The sequence below is a fragment of the Sphaerodactylus townsendi genome, linkage group LG07, assembly GCF_021028975.2.
Source record: "Sphaerodactylus townsendi isolate TG3544 linkage group LG07, MPM_Stown_v2.3, whole genome shotgun sequence".
NCBI classification, from domain to species: domain Eukaryota; kingdom Metazoa; phylum Chordata; class Lepidosauria; order Squamata; family Sphaerodactylidae; genus Sphaerodactylus; species Sphaerodactylus townsendi.
This window is the reverse complement of record NC_059431.1, coordinates 17,331,215-17,350,367: the sequence shown is the minus strand read 5'-3', so window position 1 is coordinate 17,350,367 and position 19,153 is coordinate 17,331,215. Positions and strand designations below refer to the sequence as shown.

The 19,153-nt window shown below is 46.2% G+C and overlaps 1 protein-coding gene across 1 annotated transcript in view; it reads right to left on the bottom strand.

Annotated features, from left to right (window-relative positions):
• LOC125436949 (WD repeat-containing protein 7-like) overlaps window positions 1-19,153 on the bottom strand; it is a 232,635-nt gene that overhangs the window by 41,586 nt on the left and 171,896 nt on the right. The window lies entirely within an intron of this gene.

The following is a 19,153-nucleotide window of genomic DNA, read 5'->3' as shown; positions in this document are numbered from 1 at the left end:
CGCCAACATCTGGCTCAAATCTGGGTACAAAATCTGAACTCTTCCTTATTCACCGTTTCACCATGGAACTGATACATAGCAGTATCTCTACAAATGAGAAAAAAATGTTTTTGGTGTTCATCTTTTTATGCCGCCATTTAAGGAACAGAGTAACAGCACGCTAACTTCAATACGGACCTAAAATATTTAACAGCTATTCTTTCCTTGTAAGGTACTCCAGGAACTGTAATTGGGGATGGGAGGGAGAAAAAGAGGATAAGACAACATACAGAATCCATTGCGCGTTCATCTAACTACAGGTAAGATGCTCAGGGGAAACCATGGTTTGTATTCAACCATGTAGGCTACAAAGACTTAAGGGTACTTAAGCTTTCTTAAGAGGGGAGGCAATTTCCACTAATTCCCCTTTCTTACTGCATCGCTCACTATCTTCTCCTTGAGGTTCTCTTGACCAGCCTCCTTCCAAGAACACAATTTCAGCAGATGGCAGCAGAAATTGCTCTTTCCTCTTAAGAAAATGCAAGCGCCGAAGTCTTCAGAACGGTGTGGCTGGACCCAGGCACTGAAAAACTGGGATATGCATCTAGTGCGGATTTGCCGCTGCATTCCTCCTACGTAGGGACTAAATTCATTTCCGTGTGAGAATGCTGGTTCCAAATAAATATTAAAAGAACAGCAGCTGGGGAAAAAAAAGTGGAATTTGTTTCCGTGAAAACTTTTGCGTTAGTTAAACCGTCTCTCTGAAAATTGGCTTGGTTAAAATTTGCGTTAGTTAAACCGTCTCTCTGAAAATTGGACGGAGTCTTCTCCCATTTTCTCGAGCTTAAAAGCACACTAGCATACAACGCTGCCGTATTACGAGTCAGACCAGGGGTCTATCAAGGTTTACCATGACTGGCAAAGATCCTGCAGGGTTTCCAGTTAGAAGTTACAGAATCTGAAGAAGTAGGCTCAGACTCACACGCTGGAATAAACGCGATTAATTTTTCAAGGGTCACCGGACTTCTATTTTATTCTGCTACAATAAACAAACACATCTCTCCTTCTGCAATTTGACAGACAAGAGGCCTTTAGACTCTAGAGCCGTGGTGGCGAACCTTTGGCACTCCAGATGTTAAGCACCACAATATTCCTGCCAGCATGGCCAATTAGCCATGCTGGCAGGGGCTGATGGGAATTGTAGTCTATAACATCTGGAGTGCCAAAGGTTCGCCACCACGGCTCTAAAGAATCAGCATGGTGAAGTGGTCAAGAGCAGGTAGACTCTACTCTGGAGAACCAGGTTTGATTCCCCATTCCTCCACATGAGCGGTGAACTCTTATCTAGTGAACCGGATTTGTTTCGCCACTCTTACACATGAAGCCTGCTGGGTAACCTTGGGCTAGTCCTTTAGAACTCTCTCAGCTCCATCTACCTCACAAGGTGTCTGTTGCGGGGAGAGAAAGAGAAGGAGTTTGTAAACCACCTTGTGTCTCCTTATAGAGAAAGGTGGGGTATAAATCCAAACTTTTCTTCTTTACCTACTACCTGAGTATTTTTTTCAAACTGAGGATTGAACCTGGAACGTTGTGTAGATGAAATAGAGGTGCCCACCACTATGCTGCGGGCACCTCTTCCGTTCAGGCCCTTCTAATGAAGCACAGCTATGGATTACTTTAATGGCAACAGCATTAGTATTTATCAATACACATTTTATCCCAAGAGTATCTGTTTGTTTTGATCTGATAGTATCCAAATGAAAAATCTGCTCCTCCTCTATGTTTAGTATGACCCACTTCCTAGTAAATGCGTTTCTGGCTTCAGATATTAACTACGGGATACAAACAGGGGAACAAGTCTGGTTGATTGCAGGGATGTTTATTTCCAACTTAAGGGTGCTTAAGAACCTGCTCTAACAAACCCAGCACAGCGGAGTCAAGGTCCTTGGGTTTGTTTTCCTTTGATTGTGGAGGTACTGCTCTATGCTTGACATTTTCATTGAGTATAAACCTCGTATCAAGTACGCACTCGGCTGCCAATGAAACGTGGCAGAAGTGTTTATTGTGTAACAAAGTATAGAGAATGGGGCACTTTTGCAAAAAAATGAAACTTTGTGCTATGCTTTGCGAGTAATAGAACATGTGTGTGTCCCCTGCCACCCCCCCCCCACCTAAACAGCTATTTTTCTCCCTTTAGGAAAAGAGAAATATATTAACAGGTCTTCAACCTGATTATGAGTGAGAAGGTGTACAATATATTTAACCAAGCCCTACCTCACTCAAGCCAAAACACCAATTCTAAAACTTACAGAACGAGCACATAAAACAGTGATGGCGAACCTACGGCACGAGTGCCAGAGGTGGTACTCACAGCCCTCTCTGTGGGCACACGCGCACAGAGTTAATCATGTGGGGGGGGGGCAGAAAATCACCCCTCCACACACACACACATCTAGGCTGGCTGGGCCGCTGGGCACAACACCCCGCAGCGAGCAGGGAGGACTCAGCTGACAGGCCTGGTGCCTGTGCTCCGGGTGGCTGAAGCCCAAGGGGGGGCAGAGGAGGCGGAGATGCTAGAGAGGTGCAGAGCGGTGTGTGTGGGACTTGTTGGAGGCTCGAGCAGGCTGGCCCCTGCTCGAGCGGGTGGGGCGGAGGAAGAGGAAGCCAACCGGTTTTTTCTAAACGAAAACCTCAGTATTCAGGTTAAATTGCCGTGTTGGCACTTTGCAATAAATAAGTGGGTTTTGGGTTGCAATTTGGGCACTCAGTCTCAAAAAGGTCATCACTGGTCATCACAAAGGTCATTTTATGTCATCACTGACATAAAAGTTTATGCTGGGACTTAAAGGGCCCATTCAGTTTGGCAAACCAGTTCATTAAAACCGAAGCAAAACTGGATTTGTGCTCCATGCTACTCTACAGAGGCTGAGCACAGGTGTATTATTTTGTGCCTAAAAGTCAAAGGCATCACAATTGCCTACCATGCCTCTTTCAAAGAAAAATATGACTAAGATCTATTCAAATACGCACCTCCATTCGATCACTAACCTTGATCACAAGAAAGGGGGGGAAAAGGCAGATTCAGCAAGGTTTTAGAAGTACAGTTCCAAAACAACAATTTTAATGGACCATATTTTTGTTGTCTAAGGAATGAATCATTTTTTTGGACTGGCTCTCAACATTCCTAAGCTGTGGAAGACAGTTCCATATTTCTCCTCTGCTTCGGGGCATTTAAATATCTAAACACCCATGCCTTAATTCTGCTCAGCGCTAAATTCAGATTTATTTGCCTTGCTTCCTGATGCAAGTTTCAGAAGTCAGCACAAGCACGCTTTGTATACTCTATGACATAAGATATGTTAAAAGCACCGAGTATATAACATATGTTAAAACTCACCACCTTGATCTTACACTCAATGAGAAGATTTTTTTTTTAAAAAAGGAACATTTTTAAAAAGTGGCAACTCGATGGACAACCTCAGCGGTGGAAACACACGGCAGTAATATCAATGAGCTTGTGATGTTCCATGTTTATCATGAGATAATCACACCCCTGGAGGATTAAAGGCACTCAGCTGAACCTTATGCCTCCTAACACACTTGGGGTGTCATTATCTGATGATAACCCTACTCCCTGTCAAGCCTTATTGCTTAATTAGGGGTTACGAGGGTGATAACAAGACTAAAAGAAATCGGAGGAACGGCACCCAAGATGAGCGATACCTTAATCAACTCAAATCTCCGCAGCCGAAAATGGACATGGCCAACAAAAGGCACATAATCACTTAGCGGTAATTATGTGCTATACAAGAATGCATCAGCTGATAGGTGGAGCGGAAATTCCCACACTTAATCGTTGGCCCTGTCAATGGTTTTGTGAAAGGAAAATTTAATAAGTGCGCTTAAGGAACATTATATGCAGCCAGCACCTGAAGGCAGATTGTTCGGGCAAAAGCGAATCTTCATCATCCAATATTTAATTATACGGAATGCAAGGGAAGAGAACTCCAGAATATGATCAAGGAGGGAATATACCGAAAACTACCAGCCAGCTATACATTCGGGCCCTTGCAAAACGCAGTCAGGGTTTGAACGATGGGAAAATGCTATAAATATACAGGACGAGGTATGTTGAAGTCTTTTGTTCTGTTTTGTAAACACTTGCCCTGTTTTACAGATGGAACACACTTAAGGATCTGGTATGCTCGGAACTGCTTTCCAATTCACAGAGAAACATCAATTATCTTTATCAAACAACAATATCTCATCTCAGGCCATTATCAAGATGGAGTCTTATTTTAGCTGGACTGCAGCCCTATCTGTATATCAAGGCGGGCCGCAGTGGCAGAGAGTGAGTGAAAGGCTGTGAAATAATCAATAATAATCATCAAATTGTGGCCGACAGGTTGTGAGGATGGAAGTTTTTGATGAAACCTCAACCTTTTTTTTGTGTGTATGTGTGTGTGCAGATGATAAGGTTTAACCTTTACAATACCTGATAACTATGACTCAGAAGATGCAGCCCCAGCATACACTTAAAAGAGACTCGACTCTTTAATACCAGGCCAGAACAAAAAAAGGGTACCAGAGATGCTTACCAGAGAGCATCCTCCATTCAGGAAGGACACGGAAGGACCGCATGAAGATATTACATGGTGCTTTGCGGCAAGATAACACTATTGTGCTGCTGGAATTCAAATATCTATCACAAGAGGAAGCGATAGGGAAATAAAGGTCAGCCCCCAGAGGGCATTGTTTGCATAAGAATGGAGGCATTGGAATCAAGTTGTAATTTTTAGCGGGATCTAACCTATACATAAATGGGTGGTTTGGAAGACACAGATGTGCTTTGTTGTCCGCACATGAAGAGAGTTTCATTGGGTAGCTGTGTTAGTGCGCAACAGAAAGGCTAGATTCAAGTCCAGTTGGTCTAAAAGACCAACAAACATTTGGGAACATAAATTTTGAAGAGACACAGATGAACAGAGCTTTGACTCTCAAAAGCTCATATTCTGAAAATCTTATTAGCCTCTAAGATGCCGCTGGACTCCAATCTAGTTCTTTGTTCACAACAGAAGTGGGAACGAACATTTAATTTCACAAGAGCCATTTTAAGACACCTGCCTATTAATAGCTAGAGCAGTGGTTCTCAACCTTCCTAATGCCGCGACCCTTTAATACAGTTCCTCATGTTGTGGTGACCCCCAACCACAGGTGGGATCCAACCAGTTCTCACCACTTCTCTAGAAGTGGTTACTAATTTTTTCTGAGTGCCGAGAAGGGGTTACTAAAGCAACCACCCTGCCCAATAGAGATTGGAGGTGCGTGTGTGCGGCGGTGTCACTGTTTGAATCCCACCACCATCGGAACCTGCTATTAAAATTTTTGGATCCCACCACTGCTCCCAACCATAACATTTATCCATTTTACAGATGGAGAACACTGATGCAGAGAGTCTTAGGCGATCCCTGTGAAAGGGTTGTTCAACCCCCAAAGGGATCCCGACCCCCAGGTTGAGAACCACTGAGTGTTGAACTAATATTTGGGAGACCTAGATTCGAACCCCCAGTGCCATAGACTCATGGGGGACTCATAGGCCCTTTCCACACAGAGAATGTATAGCGGGTTGCAGTCGGGATAAAGTAATCAGCTTTCCTGTTTTTGCGTTCACATGTATCCATGCAGGCTGTGATTGGAACCCACGGAAACCTTGTAGGTTGCAGTCGCGCCTTCCCATGGAGGGGCGCCATTTTTTCTGCCTCCCACTGATGCATAGCTACGCAGGCGTGCTCACACGAACCCCCCACCGCCACACTGATGTCTCATGATACCACGATACGACCCTTTGCGCCTGCGTGGCTACACAGATGTAAGCTGGGAAAGCACAATTGTCCTCCTACATGAGGTTGACTGTGTGCCTGGTGACTGTCCTACCCTATGGAACTCTCCTTAAAGAGGGCACATGTTGCCCTCTCTCACATATTCTGTGAAGCAGGCTTGAGTCCAGAATACGATTCAGTGCATTTTTGTAAGGGCTTGTTTCTGGCAAGGAAGCATGTTCAATGGCGGCAGAACTACTGGTGATCCCAGGCCCTGCGAGGATGCGGCTGGCCTCGACCCGGGCCAGGGCCTTTACGGCTCTGGCCCCTGCCTGGTGGAATGCTCTACCTCCAGCTGTCCAGGCCCTGCGGGACCTTGCCGAGTTCCGCAGGGCCTGTAAGACAGAGCTATTCCACCGGGCTTTTGGAGGGGCTGGCCGCGGTTCCACTGCCCCCCATTAAATCAAAACTGCCAGCCTGGACCATCTGGTCGGGCCCTAATTCCACCTTGGGCCCTGCCTATCTCCTCCCCTTCCTTCCTTTTTCTTACTTTCTTTCTTTGGCCTTAGATCGGGCGCCTGTGTATATATGTGTTTACATAATCTGGTTGTTTTAATTTATTTATTAATTGCTGCTGAGTTTTAATGGCTTAATTTTATGTTGTACTATTTGCTGTTGGGAACAGCCAAGTTGGGAGCCGCCTCGAGCCCTTCAGGGATGAGGCGGCCAACAAATTTAATAAATAAATAAATAAATAAATAAATAAATAAATAAATAAATAAATAAATAAATAAATAAATAAATAAATATGCTAAGGATTAGTCATTAACTTTTCAGGGGGTATATATTTCATATTTTGTCGGTAAATGGCTTCTAAAATTTAGAGAAGCAGGATTTCAAATAAATAAATGATGACTAATAATACCATGGCATCCCGGTGAATCCACTTTATTCTATGATGCAGATGTTGTCGTGACACCCTTTTCTCCTAACCATAGATACCAGGTTGCTGAGAGAGAATGACAGATTCCTGCATGCTCAGTCTCTCTCTGTTTGGAGCTAACCAGGGTGCAACAGCACGCACCAGGTTAGTTGTAACTTGAGTTAAGCCTAACTAGTCTCTAAATCTATTCAGATGTTTTGAAAATTGCGTTCCAATTGAACATAACCATTGAACAGGTCCAATATATTGGTGCTCTTTAGGGTCCAAAGTGCTGAATGGTGGGGTGGGAAGGTACCATCAAGTCACAGCTGACGTATGGAGATCCTGTAGGACTTTCAAGGCAAGAGACAAACAGAGGTGGTTTGACATTGTCTGCCCGTGCATATCTATATATATAAAAATCTATCAGTGCGTTTTTCTGCTGACAGATAATCTCCCAAACTACTGGACCGATTGCTTTGAAATTTTCACACAACATCACATTCGCGTGGTTTCCATACTGTTTCCACACCTCCTGTTGTGTACATGTCACAACTGTGCCAGTTATTGTGTACATGCCACACCTGTGACAGTTGGAACCACAGTTCTGTTCCGCAACAGCGCCATCTGCTGCCCGTCAAAGCAACACCCTCTCATACAAGGGAAACAACCATGCCTTCCTTGAAAACCGCTGCCATCTAGAGTGAAAAAGATGGGGCCCGCCATCTGGACATGGCCCACCCACCCTAGCGGAGCAAGGGGAAGGTGAGGGAGGGTCCGGGGGTTTGCTGGACCAAATGCTCTGAAATTTGAACACAACGTAGCTCATGCCTCCCAGTGTGTTTTAAGCTAGGTAATTCGCTTGCAAGGGAAGGGAATGAAAGAGACAGGGCTCGCCACCTGGACATGGCCCACCCACCCTAGCAGAGGAAGGGGAACGTTAGGGAGAAATGGGGCAGGGTGCCATGCAAGTGAATGGGAGAGAGGGAGGGGAGTGAGGGGCCCCTTGCCCCTCCCCTCCAAGCATTGTGCAATGACACATGTTCGAACCGTTCGCTTCCCTTTTTCTTTCTTTTCCACTTCACCAGACTGAGCCACAGCAACGCGTGGCCGGGCCCGCTAGTATTGTATAATTTGATACAATTTCTAAATGGAACCCATGTTGCATACAGAAATCTAGTCACACAGGAACTCAACAAGTACGTGCAGTTTCCATTTCCTGTCTTATGCAGATGGAGCTGTTAAAACTGCTGCAAATCTAGAGTTGGTTTTAGCAAGCAAGCTGAGCTATCTCATTATGTGTTTCCAGATGAATTATGCCTATTAGGGTTTTCTTTGGAGCTCAAACCACAGTGATCTAATTATCAATTGTGATGATGATGATTATTATTTATTGGACTTGGTATACCGCCCAATCCCCAAAGGGCTCTGGGCGGGGAGAATTAAAAGACGTAACTGTGAACCATAATCTTCTATGATGCGCTTATTCAGTATAACAAAATAACCATTAAAAATTTCCAGGCCCTGTGTGGATTCCTGATGCATCAACAAGCACAGGATCACATAAATGCTCTTACGATGACCCACTTGTAAAAAAAAATTTAAATTGCTGGGAGCAGCAGTGGCGTAGGAGGTTAAGAGCAGGTGCATTCTGATCTGGAGGAACCGGGTTTGATTCCCTGCTCTGCCGCTGAGTTGTGGAGGCTTATCTGGGGAATTCAGATTAGCCTGTGCACTCCCACACACGGCAGCTGGGTGACCTTGGGCTAGTCACAGCTTCTCAGAGCTCTCTCAGCCCCACCTACCTCACAGGGTTTTTGTTGTGAGGGGGGAAGGGCAAGGAGATTGTAAGCCCCTTTGAGTCTCCTATAGGAGAGAAAGGGGGATATAAATCCAAACTCTTCCTCCTCCTCCTCCTCCTCCTCCTCCTCCTCCTCCTCCTCCTCCTCCTCCTCCTCCTCCTCCTCTTCTTCTTCTTCTTCTTCTTCTTCTTCTTCTTCTTCTTCTTCTTCTTCTTCTTCTTCTTCTTCTTCTTCTTCTTCTTCTTCTTCTTCACTGAAGTGGATGGAATCTCATTGCTTAATGGGGGGCAGGGGAGAGAATCTCACTGTCATATCCTACAGGAATATGCGAGAACACCTTTGCAGTAGTGTGGATTAGACAGTAGGCTGCCTTTGATTTCTTAAGGGACATTTAAATGCCTAAGGACGCCAGTCGCAAACTCACTCATTCCCGTTTACCTTGGTGGGATCGTTCCACTTTAAGGAGTCTGAGGAGAGTAGGTTAATTATATTTAGACACAAATTACTGAATGAAGCAGAGGGCAAACACTCTCCACCCCCAGCATTTGACAGCCAATTAGGGAAAGGCAAAAGACGAGACCCCCTTTCCCCGCCGCTGAAGTGGCTGAGGTTTTGCCTGCAGCATTAGGACAGTATCAGAGATCAGCGTTCCGCTTTCAACTCTTACGCCTGCCGATTCAAAGGAAATTATGACCAAAAAATCAGTCGCCTGTTCGTTTCAGACGCAACACTACAATTCTCACTCTCTAAAGCTAGGAGAGCATCGCCCCCTCTTCCTCCTGCCACAAACGGGAGGAAATCTGCAAAAACCCAGCCAGACGCTCAGCCTTAAAGTTGCCATAGTTTTCAGTCCCCCCAACATATAATAAAACGTTATCCAGAAATGTAGCAAAGCTGCATCGGTCTCTTTTCAGAGCAGAGTAGCAATAAGATAGTATGTTTTATTATGAGTGTCATGGAGACGGTGTGAAAAATCAAGAGCCACAGGCAGTAAGCAGCACTGGGTCAATAATGTTCACAGAGACATTGTGTAGATAATCAACAACAAGGCCTTAGGTTCTCTATGCACTGCAAACAGCTGAAGGGCAAATCAATACAGCCATGGGAAGGACACCGCCTTGTTCCACTTCCCACAATACAGTACCTACCACCACAGGAAAGTGCATGCACACAAACACACACATACACACACACACACAGAGAGATATGAGATGAAATTAATTCCAACTTCATGTACAGCAGCCACAAAATAAAAATGGCTGTTAAACATTTTATCCAACCCAGGGTCGGTGGCCGAAAAAGGACAATCTAAGAGAAGTAAAGAACACATTAGGAGAAAGCCCGATGAAAACAGATCTAAACAATGACTGATGATTGTGAGACAGGAAATAGTATGTACTCTGAATACTTATTGCACAGGGCTAAAAGGAATGCACTTTGCCTCCTAAAACAATCAGAGATTCCTTTAAAGGCATAACGGACACACAGAGCTCTCTGCTCACAGGAGAACAGGGTTATTGTTAACGCCACTGTTTTTAAAAGCTGTACAGGCCCAAACTAACACTTCATGATCACTTGCTTTTAGAATTAAGTAGGGAATAACAGTCTTGAGTTAATAGATTAATATGTACAGTATACGGCCAGAGCTAATGAATCAACGTAATTGGATAATAAGGCAATGCGGGATTATTGTGGCCAGGAGCGATATTTTGCAAGCCGTATTAATAAATGACATCTTTTAAAATATGCCATGCTAATTTTGCAGAGCCACTCGTGGAAAAAAAAACAACTATTGGAAACAAGTGCTGATTTATTATTTCTCAAGGAAAAGGTGATTCTCTGCATCCATCACGGCATTAATCACTAGATGCAATCTCCAAGTTGCTATATAGAGCCATCATGCTGGAGACCTGATTAAAAATGTGCTGAAAGGGAGAAAGGACGCATACAGAGACCCACGGATCTATTTCTGAGAATTCTAAACAAAAGTAACCTCTCTTGTCCCTCTTCGTTCAGACAACAGAACGTTGGCCTGCCGGCAGCCGGCTTGGCCGTAACCAGGAATCGTCTGCTGCAATTTTTTTTCCGGAACACAAAGCGCAAGGCGAGAAAACAATGAAAGAAACCCAAGGCAATGTGAGTAATTAACATAGGCACACATATATACACACACAATCAGCTCACTTGCAGATGTGATTTACAGGAAATGAAAGTGAAAAACTGACCGGAAAAGGGATGCCAGGACTCTTGAGCATATAAGAAGTGTTGAGTGTTAATGGGAGCTGTGACCAATCTACGTCTCACAATGGGATGATAATTTGACAAATGGGGGAAACGCAGGGAGTTGCAGAGAGGTATCTTATCTTCCTCTCCCCCAGCGTTTCCTCTTTCCCTTCCCCGACAGCCCCCACACAGTGGTGGGATCCAAAAATTTTGGTAACAGGTTCCGATGGTGGTGGGATTCAAACAGTGGCATAGCGCCAATGGGGCTGGGCGGGGCACAACGGGGCATGGCCGGGCATTCCGGGGGCGGGGCATTGCTGGGCAGGGCTGTGGCAAGGACGCAGCCACTGCGCCGGTCCTTGGGCGGGAAACGAATGCACACAGGTGCAGGCTGCCACGCACGCCGGTGCACCTCCTGCTAGACTGCTTCAAGTTCTGCACGCTACTGCTGAGGAGCGGAGGAGGGGCGTAACTAAGGCAAAAATCACCTGGCAAAATCACCAATTAGTAACCCCCTCTCGGCACACACAAATAATTAGTAACCTAATCTTGGAAACCTGTGAGAACCTGCTGGATCCCACCTCTGCCCCCACAGCATCTCCAGTTTCTTGCGTTCTTCTCTCCTTCCCATTTAACAGGCAACCTACCTTCAACTCCCCTCCCCTCCCTTCTCTTTACCTTTCCATCTTTCCCTCCCCCTGGCAGGCTCTCCCTGGGAAAACTCTGTCTGTTTCTCACCGGTGGGCTGGGTGGGGCCTGGGTGCATTATGGGGAACCTGAAGGACTTGCAGAGAGAACTTTACTTTCTCCTCTATCCCGATCCCCAGAGGCGTGGGGTGGGTGGGTGAGAATGGTGCTCAGGGCAACACCTGCTAAGGGGGAGGGGTGCCTGGTGGCAGCTCAGCCAATCTGCTCCTTCAGCCAATGAAGGCTCTGCTGGCCACAGAAGCAGCCTGGTGGGGTGGAGTCGAGGGGAGGGGTGTGGGGGGCGATTCTCCGCCCCACGTGACCAGCTGGCGTGCGCCGGGAGACATGTGACCCCACATGTCCCATGAGCGCTCTGCCTCTGTCATTCCCACACTATTCTCTCCTTTCCATCTCCTGGCAACCCCAATATCCTCACCTTTCCCTGCTTCCATTTCTCCTTCCTGCCCACCAACATTTTATCTGCCTCCCATCTTCAGCTATATTTATTATTTATTTGCTTCATTTATACCCTGCCATTCTACACAACGGGGACCCAAAGCTGCTCACATAATTCTCCTCTCCTCCATTTTACTCTCCCAACAAATCTACAAGACAGCTTTGGATAAGAATGTGTAACTTGTCCAAGGTCTCCCAGCAGAGGTGTAGTGGAGGGAAATGGCGCCAGGGGAAAAATGGTGCCCCCGCAGCCCCACTTACCTGAGCAGGCGGCGGTTCTGGGCAGCCTGGCGGGGCCTGGTGGGCCGAGGGGTGCCCGGCTGCGGCCTCCACTGGGCCTGGTGGGGCCAGGCCGAGTGGTGACTGCGGTGGCCATGCTAATCCGTTCCTTCAGCCCGCTGGCCCGGCCAAGGCGGGAAGGGGGAGAGTGTGGGGGCAATTTTCTGCCCCCACATGACTGAATGGGGGCCTGCCTGGGGCATTTGTCCCCACCACTTCCCGTGGTAGCTATGCCACTGTCTCCCTATAAGTTTCCAGAGCAGAGTGCTGATTCAAAGTTAGCATCCCAGATTCTAGCCTGAACCTCTAACTACACTGAACCTCTAATTATACAACACTGGCTTTCATGGAGTGGCCACTGTTGGAAAATAGCAAACAACTGGGGTCTGAGTGAGTCACAAAAACTGCATGCTATCAAGTTATCTGGTTGTTGCTGGCAGGCCTGGCCCCATGAGTCCTTCCAGAAAGGCTGAACAGACCTGGAATGAGTCCTGCTCCTTCTTCCTTTATTTACAGAAAGCAAAGCTTGAAGGCTGGCAATATTGCTGTGGTTGCCCAGCAACAGGTACTGAGGGTGCTGCCTCTATTATTTTTGCAGGGTTTTAATTCCCCAATGTACAAATCACTTACTCATCTTTTCCTTTCCCCCACAGGCTCCAAGGCTTGGCTTCAGGGAAGCTGCTGCTCGGGCAGGGTGTCTCTATGATTTTCTTAAAAGGACAATGCTCCAAAGATTGCTTATTGAGCCAGTTTTGTGTGGTGGTTAAAGTGTCTGGTGAGGATCTGGGAGGTTCAAATTTCTCCGCTCTTGCCGTGGAAAGCTTGAAGGATGGCCTTGGGCCAATCACACACTCTCAGTCCAACCTACCTCACACGGTTGTTGTGTGGATAAAATAGTGGCGAAGAGAATGTTGTAAACTACATTCTGTTTCACATAATAATGTTAGTAGATTGTTTATTCCTATGCCCTTTTGGTGTAGAATCTTCCGCCTGAGTCCTAGTGCCTACCTATCTCTCCTCCCCCATCCCTTTTTGGCATAAATGCCCTTGTATAAAATTGCCATGTTCAATAATGTACAAAATAATGGTTTTTTTTACAAAGGCTGTGCATGAAAATGAATGATAATTCTCATATTCATCCGGGACTATATTTTAATGCAAAAGCATACAATTTTTTCTACTGACTGAACTAACATCTTTATGTGAAACAGTCTACTTTGGGTCCCCATTGGAGGGGAAAGGCAGGGTATAAATCCAGTAAATGAATGAATGAATGAAAGTTGGTTGTTTAATGTATTGATTTTGTTGTCCATTATTGTTTGCATCCAAATTGAGTGGAACTTCGTTTCAGGAGAAGGTCTTTCTTTCTGCTACAGACATCTGTTCCTCTTCAAAAACTCAGTGGGAAGGGGAATGTTAGGAACATCTCTAACAGCTGTCTAAGATCCAAGATCCACTTCCATTTTCCCATCCTGGTGCCCATATTAAGGAAGAGGAGGAAGAGTTTGGATTTATATCTCCCCCCTTTCTCTCCTGTAAGGAGACTAAAAGGGGCTTACAATCTCCTTGCCCTTCCCCCCTCACAACAAACACCCTGTGAGGTGGGTGGGGCTGAGAGAGTTCCAAAAAGCTGTGACTAGCCCAAGGTCACCCAGATTCGACTCCAGTAGCACCTTAGAGGCAGAGGCGTAGCGCCAAGGGAGCAGGGGGTGCACGACACACCAGGCGTACACCCCTGCAGAGGAGTTCCCAGGGCATTCCGGGGGCGTGGCAGGGGGCAGGACGAGGCGTTCCGGGGGTGCAGTTCCCTCTCGCTCCATCTCTGCTTAGAGGTCAACAACAGTTTCAGAGACCAACAGCCCAATCCAGAGTGGTCGGGCAGGCGGGGACGGTGCTGCTCTGGAACCTCCGCCCCACCCTCCAAAGGCCTTTTCTGCCGCACAGGAAGTCCAAAAAGTTTAAAGAAAAAAGTTTTTTCCCGTTGGGGAAAGCGAGGATACACGAAAATCTCCACCAGTGCAAGGGGGCTGAAAGGGAAGTGGAAGTCGACCAATGTTGGCTCCAACACTAGGAATGCCGCCACCAGGCCGACACAGTGTGGGGCAGCACAGGAGTCCCAGGGCCCAGCAGCCCTGGGCACCACTGGATTTGCTCCTCTTCCAGGGTAAGTGCCCCAAGGAGGGCAAATCTGCTGGCGTTAAGCCCATGCCACCTTCAAAGGGGGATTTGTCTCCCGCTCTGTATTGGGCTGCAAGTTGGTCTTTAAGATTCTGCTGGATTCGAATTTAACTGTTAATCCTGGCAGAATCACTGCAGCTGTCCCAATGACAGCGGTTCAGACGCCCCGTGAAGAAGAGTACTCAAACTCAAAGAGAATTCAACAGGTTTAAGAGCATCTGTGAGCAGCAGTGAGCAGCAGTGGCGTAGGAGGTTAAGAGCTCGTGTATCTAATCTGGAGGAACCGGGTTTGATTCCCAGCTCTGCCGCTTGAGCTGTGGAGGCTTATCTGGGGAATTCAGATTAGCCTGTACACTCCCACACATGCCAGCTGGGTGACCTTGGGCTAGTCACAGCTTCTCGGAGCTCTCTCAGCCCCACCTACCTCACAGGGTGTTTGTTGTGAGGGGTAAAGGGCAAGGAGATTGTAAGCCCCTTTTAGTCTCCTTACAGGAGAGAAAGGGGGGATATAAATCCAAACTCCTCCTCCTCCTCCTCCTCCTCCTCCATCATCATCATCATCATCATCATCATCATCATCATCATCATCATCATCGTCATCGTCATCATCATCTGTGAAACCCCCTCTTTTCTTTGCTCCTGTGCACGTTCCCTTTCTTCACTGTACTGAACCTGCCACTTCAGGCTGCAGCTGGGGAATGGCTCTTTTATTTATTTTAAAAAATTGTACACTGCCTCTCCAGGAATCTGCTGCAGACGGCGTACAAAAAAAAAGAAGAAAGAAACAAAACGTCAGCAGGTGTTGATTAAGATACAACATTTTAAAAATCCAGCCTGGCATAAAAACGTAAGCCACAAAAACAGGCCACTGACCGCTTAAAATAACATATTCCAGTAGCAGCTTTGAGGCCAACAAGGTTTCCGGGGTATGAGCTTTTGCGAATCAAAGCTGTTACTCTTTGACGCTTGAAATCTCATGCCCTGAAAACTTTGTTTCTAAGGCGCTCCTGGACTCCGATCTAGCTGTTCTCCTGCAGACCAACACGGCTTTGCTGTAAAACTATCTTCGCATAACCTTTTCCAGACTTTAAAAATGTCCAGATTCTCCCCAATCGAAAGTAACCCCTGTTAACTAAAACATTAGAACATGGAGAACATTTTGAGCCTGTTCCCTTCGGAGTCAGTTCACTACTTTTAGAGATGTTGTGGTTGTGGTAGGTGTCTAGATGGAGAGTCGTGTTGACAAAAAATGAACCCGATTTCCTCCCTTCCGAGCACATCTGCAGTCAGGAGCGATGCAATTACTTCCACTGCATCTGCTGCATATGTGGACCAAATCACAGTGGCCTGCTGAGGTCTATAACAAGGGAAGGGCTCGGCAAAGCATATGTTGCTCTTCAGAGTGCAGATGAAGGAGCTCAGGAGCACAGTATGGCCAGATGGGTTAGCCCTTGGAGGCCAGATTGAGTCCTCGGGCTGCTGGTGGTTTAGTTTAGACACGACAGACATGGGCGCTGTTCTTAATAAGATGCAAAAGATCGCGTTTTCATCTTGTCGGCCATAAATCTGAAGGGGGAAAACTTATGAACGGCAATCAAGGGTGGGTGTTCAATATAAAACTGCAAGAACAAGCAGTCTCCTGTCATGTCAGTCAACTATTCCTCTAGAGCTGGGGTCCCCAACTGTTTTGAGCCTGTGGGCACATCTGAAATTCTGAGGTGGCAGGGTGGGCAAAGCAACAAAATGGCTGCCACAAAATGGCTGCTGCTGGAGAAGGAGGAGCAAGCCACAATATTATTGTGTCTGATTAACATCAATAACACAGTGCGGATCCTGTGCTGCGGAGGCAGTTACTACCAAAGCAATGTTTAAAAAAAATCTGTACAGCAGCCAATCAGAAGCCTTGCTGGGCAAAAACCCTTCCTGACCCCACCCACTTTCTAAAAACCGCTTGGTGGGTACCAGAAAAGGTGTCAGTAGGAGAAGATGTAATGTGCTGCCATCAGCTGTCCTGGAGGGGAGATTTAAGAATATAGAACGTTCTAAAAGGGTTTGTTCTTGTGATCTGGTTACAGTTGAAACACTTGACCATTCTCTGTTTGTATGCCCTAAATATGATAAGATACGCATGAAATATATGAATTCTATTTTCTTGCAATGTTCTCAGTGGCAAGAGTGTTACAAGATACCCAACCTCCTGAACAGCTCTGATGTGCTCTTTTGCGAGACGGTTGCAAATTTTATACTGGAAATTAGTAATTTTAACTGTGTTTTTTAATCTTATTTTACTTTTGTCCTGTTTTGTATGCCAATAAAGGCTTGTTGTTGTTGTTGTGTCAGTGGGAGCCATGGGGCTCATGGAAACCATGTTGGGGGCCCCTCCTCTAGAGCAAAGGCCTTCTTCCCATGTAAGAGGCTCTTTGGTAGCAGAAATGCACCACTGTTTCACGAGAAGCGTGGTTAAGATACAAGATGGCATTTTCGTCTATAGGTGATTTTTGTAGTCATTTCATGGTAGCCCCTGTTTTCTTAAGAATGCTCAGCAGGCAGTTTGAGGAACCAAGAGATAATGGGTTGGATCTGACCATTCATTGAAAATGCTGGGGGGAAGAATTAGGACTAATAAAAGGAAACAGTTCTTCACACAACGTGTGATTGGTGTTTGGAATATGCTGCCACAGGAGGTGGTGATGGCCACTAACCTGGATAGCTTTAAAAAGGGCTTGGACAGATTTATGGAGGAGAAGTCGATCTATGGCTACCAATCTTGATCCTCCTTGATCTGAGTTTGCAAATGCCTTAGCAGACCAGGTGCTCAGGAGAAGCAACAGCAGAAGGCCATTGCTTTTACATCCTGCAGGTGAGCTCTCAAAGGCACCTGGTGAGCCACTGCGAGTAGCAGAGTGCTGGACTAGATGGACTCTGGTCTGATCCAGCTGGCGTGTTCTTATGTTCAGTTTCTCTTTTGGTAAAAAACAGAATCAGGGGTCCCCTTTGACCACCCAAAAAGACTATGCTGGGGATCATCAGAGGGGCTGTGGCTCAGCATTAGAGAATCTTCTCGGCGTGTAGAAAGCCCCAGGTTCAATCCCCAGCATTTCCAGTTAAAAGGATCCGGTAGTAAGTGACAAGAAAGACCTTCAGCCAGAGGTGGGATCCAACCAGTTCTCACCACTTCTCTAGAAGTGATTACTCATTTTTTCTGAGTGCCGAGAAGGGGTTACTAAAGCAACCTCCCTGCCCAATAGGGACTGGAGGTGCGTGTGTGCGATGGCGCCACTGTTTGACTCCCACCACCATCGGAACCTGTTATTAACATTTTTGGATCCCACCGTTGCCTTTAGCTGAGACTCTGGAAAGAGGCTGCCAGACTGAGTAGGCAATACTGACATTGGTGAACCAATGGTGCCTAATTCAGTCATTGGCCATGCTGGCAGGGGCTGATGGGAATTGTAGTCCATGAACATCTGGAGAGCCACAGGTTGCAGACCCCTGGTCTAAGGCAACTACATGTATTCATCATGGAAACATTAATAAAAGTCATGACAATTGAGGTCTACAATAAGGAGAGAAATGAGTGAGATGGAATAAAGAAGCTGTCTGGACTCAAACCAAAGAATAATTTATATTCCAAGCAAGTCACGCTCCTCAGCACCGGGGATAACAATCAGCATAAAATATGAAGGAGTGGAATTTCAAATGGGCCATTTAGGAAGGCGCAACTAGAATTTTCCACATCCGCCATTACAACTCGGGTCAAACTGATCTGGGCTGCCAACAATGAAATGCTGAGCTTTCAGCAATTCAAGTTTAACCGGGGATGTTCTCTGATTCACCTGTCTGCTGCGGGCTGAGTTTGGGGGCAAGTGACACTGTAATAAAGCCGGTACAAGTTTTTCGAGGGGTCGTATGTGATGCAGTCCACGCCGTCCCTGCAGTCTACCTTGGCTGGTTCCCTGCCCTCCAAGGGAGGGCAAATGTAAAGTCAGGAGAGGTGAAATAATCTGCATGAGTCCTGATGTGCGAGGTTTCGAAGATCAGTTCAATAGCTTTTGAAATATGTGTCTGCCCTAAATTGGAAAAGTACGAGAAGCAATTCAAACACTTTCAACAGATACATAATTATTAAGCATTTCTGTGACTATGACCCGAGCACTGTAACTTTCCTGCTTGCCTTTTGAAAACATGCACCAATTACCGCCCAAGCAAAAAGTGTACTTTACGAATCGAGTGGGGAGGTCAAACAGACCCCAAATTAAAACTGCAGAAATTAAAAGAGAGACCTCGGAGGTCGCGATAATCATGCGACCGGCTGCTTATTAAGTATTTCTCTTTAGTAGCAGCAGGCCAGAAGAAAGAAAACTGGAAATACGATAGAAGGAAATGAGCCATTTTGTCCAAGTGTCTCTTTGTTTGGCTTATTTCACCCCATATATCTAATTAGGATTTTAAAAAGCCCTACTACCACCCGCGTGTACACTGCAATTTAAGGAAAATTATAGGGAAGGCGTAGGAATCACAACAGGGCAAGTGAGCTTACTGAAGTGGAAGAAAACACAAGGAATGTGTTTATACAAGGCTGAAAACAAACAAAAAAAGACATATCCCCCAGCCCCCACAATTGTGCCTGTCAATTCTTACCCTTATTTTCCTTTAAGGAAATGCAAGTTCACTACACATGCACACACCCCTTTCCTAAATACACTGGTTCCATTAGAAGAAGAGTAGAAGAGTTTGGATTTATATCCCTCCTTTCTCTCCTGCAGGAGACTCAAAGGGGTTTACAGTCTCCTTGCCCTTCCCCCCTC